The sequence below is a fragment of the Anoplophora glabripennis genome, unplaced genomic scaffold (genome assembly GCF_000390285.2).
Source record: "Anoplophora glabripennis isolate ALB-LARVAE unplaced genomic scaffold, Agla_2.0 scaffold1190, whole genome shotgun sequence".
Classification (NCBI taxonomy): Eukaryota; Metazoa; Arthropoda; class Insecta; order Coleoptera; family Cerambycidae; genus Anoplophora; species Anoplophora glabripennis.
The window spans coordinates 6840-10426 of NW_019417327.1; positions in this window are offsets into that span (position 1 = coordinate 6840).

Below are 3587 nucleotides of genomic sequence, written 5' to 3' on the forward strand. Positions count from 1 at the left end.
TATATATATATTCACATATCCGCAATTAAATGAACAAATTGGTTTGGTCCAAAAAGGAGATAGATTCGGAGTTATCCCCGTATTGCACCAATAAACACTAAGAGATAAGTGCCAAAAATGATCTATTGTTCTATATGTTACATGGATTTACATCGTTTTTAAGCCAAACGCTGCAGCCTGCCCTGCTTTATAGTATAACACATAAAGGTTATTTTGGCAAGAAAGTGGAGTTATCCCCTTTTTGCTGCAAGGTCCTCAATTCTGATCCTGAAGCCGCCACGCATTAAAGCTGCCTGGGTAGATATTGTGAAAATGTTCGTAGACTCTATGAAAATTAACGAAACTTGTCTTTAAATTTATACACTTAAAACTAATTACTCAAAACTACTCAGAATTCAATGCGAACACAAACTAATTTAACACAAGATTAAATGACAGTAATGCAATGACAGCGCCAGCCTCCCGCGTCTTGACAGTCTTAACATTCATATACCGGATCCTGACGTCACAAATTGCTTGACCAATTAGGGACCGTTTTCGCCCACCTAATTATATTCAATATTTTAATAATTAATTACATATTAATAGTTAAGTTTAAAGGGGTTTTACATACAGAAACATACTTTTATAATAATTTACTGCACTTTAAATAAATTTTGCTTCAAAAGAAAATTTGATGCAACTTCCTTATTGGTAACCTATAACCCTTTATTTCTGACCGAACAATCGGATCGCTTGTTATATTCCATTCCTTAATAAATTAGGCTAAGCGACCTGCTTTAACCGTTACCTTATTGGTGCTATTTAATATTGATAACGCTTGTCGCTCCTCTCTCGGTTCCTCTGGATAACCCTGGATTGTTGGCCTGTTCCGATCCTGAATGACGACCTCGTTTATAACGGAGACTGGTACTTCTGGCCCGAGGTTCCCGAATACCTCGGGAAGGCTTTCACGTTTTTTGGCCCACTAGAAGTTTTTGGCTTAATTTTTGAAGTGCTGGGTTTAACTTGTTGTTTCAGTTCTTGTCCTGATTTTTTTATTGCCTTCGCAGTCTTAATTCTCTCCCCCAAGTCCTTTCCAAACAACCAACCGTCAAGGTCTAAATCGTTTAACACTTCTCTAACACTTTTGTCCAAAGAAACACTGACCACATTTTGTCTGGATACTGATTGGTCATGATGAACGTCAGCCAAAAGCCTCGCGCCATCATTTACTGCTTCAATTACCTCGAGAAGCTTCTCTCCCCCCTCCTCTTTTTAGAAGGAAAGTAACAAGGACTGACCCTTGCCCAAGGCTGCCAAGCTTAATCCCATTTGTGACTGAACCTTTTCCAATCTTAAATATCTAGCCAGACTTGTTTAGTTTATAGCTGCTTTAATTTCCGGATTTAACTTGGGAGCCTGTGCACTTTGCAAATTCTGAGGAACTAGGTATTTTTTTAACAAATCATCCTTTACCTCTTGTGCCAGTCCTGATTGTATATCCACTTCCCACTGGGAAGCAATATCTTTTTGAATTGGTTTCCCCAGAGACTTTGAGGGATCGGTACTCTTTCCTAGGACACTCTAATTCCTCTACCTCTACAAACTCTTTTTCTAATGGATTTTGATTTTCTTTGTCTGAGATATTACCTAAAATTGAATACATGTCTTAGTAAATTTACATAGCTTCCTATGTCATAATTATAAATAATTATTCTGACCCATAAGACTTATTCAAGTCAATAGTGTCGTACTCACGACATAAGTTAGACTTATTCAAGCCAATAGCTTCGTATTCACGACCTAAGTTAGGTTAGACTTATTCAAGTCTAATGTATGTATTTAATGACCTTTTACTTGGGACCTTTGCCACCTGTAACCTATTGTCATAATTATGACCTGCCAGTGCACCTACTCACGTGCACTAGCACTAGGTTTGTAAACTACTCCTGGAATTATCTTGGAACTAATCATCTCCATTTTCGGTTCTAAATCCAAATATAATTGGATTAATTATTAATGTTTTGCTTACCCTGAAGATCTTCAGAATCCATATTCTGTATGCTAGTACTTGGACTTGGAGATAAATTCCGAACATGTTTTTTATGTAGCTTGGTTCTACGACGTCCATGTTTTTGTAGACGACGGATGCGTTTTTTCAATCTAAAAATCTCCTCGTCTCTACTGTCGTCGCTCGAAGTATTGCTACTCTCAAATTCCTCGCTGTTTGAAGAATCGTTCGATGACATGTATTTTCTTTTAGATTTACCCATTTTCTTTATAACACGATATCGTAGTGTTCACCGTACACACTAAGTAAAAAAACTGGGGCTACCGGTGAGCGGGAGGGTAAGAGGAAGTATAGGGAGCAGGCGAAATTCAACTTTGAAACTCGTGTTGGCACCTAGCGGGCGAAGGTAGAACTACACCATCGATCAGGAGAGCAAGGCGGAAATATAATTTCTTACGTATCACATGAAATTGTAAAACATTTTATTAACTAGAAAAAAAAATATTTTAAGTTTCAGCTTGTTGTAAACTAACATTTAAAAAAGTAAATCAAAATAAACAGATTATGGTACTTAATTATCTATTAATAGCTAATTTTAGATTTTGTAAACTACTACTCTACCACTACTAAAATAAACAATTGTTGAATAGACTGAATTGTTAAGAACGGAAATTGAAGTCCCGTTTCATCTAACAAAGTACTACAATATTCATATAGATGTCGCTACAGGAAATACGTTTATAGTAAAAATAGTACGATAATTTCATTCATTCAAATTCCGGCAAAGTACACCTAAAAAAACGAGGAAATGCCAGGTGCACGCACACGTGCACGGTAATCAGTTCTCCGGCCTATACGTCCATCCCACTCTCTTGCTATCTCATAATTGCATATTATGAAAAGAGAGGGGTAATAAAATAATAAAAACTCCAATTTGCGGCCGCCGGTTTTTTGTTCTGAAAATATTTCTATTTTCTATCTTCTACATATTATTATGTTCATATTTACAAAAAAGGAGGATGGCAAGTGGTTGTACAAATTTATAATATTTGCAGCCAACTAAAAGTTTTATTTCATATTATTTTCTACATTTTATTACTTATACGGATTCGGACCAGAGTAGGTGCGAATGTAATTATTTCCTGTATGGATCTTTGAGCTGTGTTATCTTTTATTGTTGCGTTGTGGCTGCGAAATATTTTATTTGTGGAGTTTACTATTTTTTATATGAAGGAAAAAACATTAACAGAGTAAGTATTACAATTTGCTATGCATAGTTGTACTCAGTACTAAATTCAAGTAAATAATAGGTATTAAAATAAATATGTAGTTATTGTATTTGATTATTTGAAAATAAAAATTACATATGCGACAATGGACTTTCCGCTTACTTAGCCGTAATATAAATATGACATATTGTCGTTGCAATGCACATACAGGCTGTTCCAATAGTGTGACAAAGTTTATAATTATTTTCAGTTATAGTTGTATAGGGCAAAATCTTCAGGCCAAAAACAAGATTTTCTGAACGTTTAATTCGGTCTGAAAATAATGAATAATGGAAATAATAATAAAATGTGAATCCGAGCAAGTA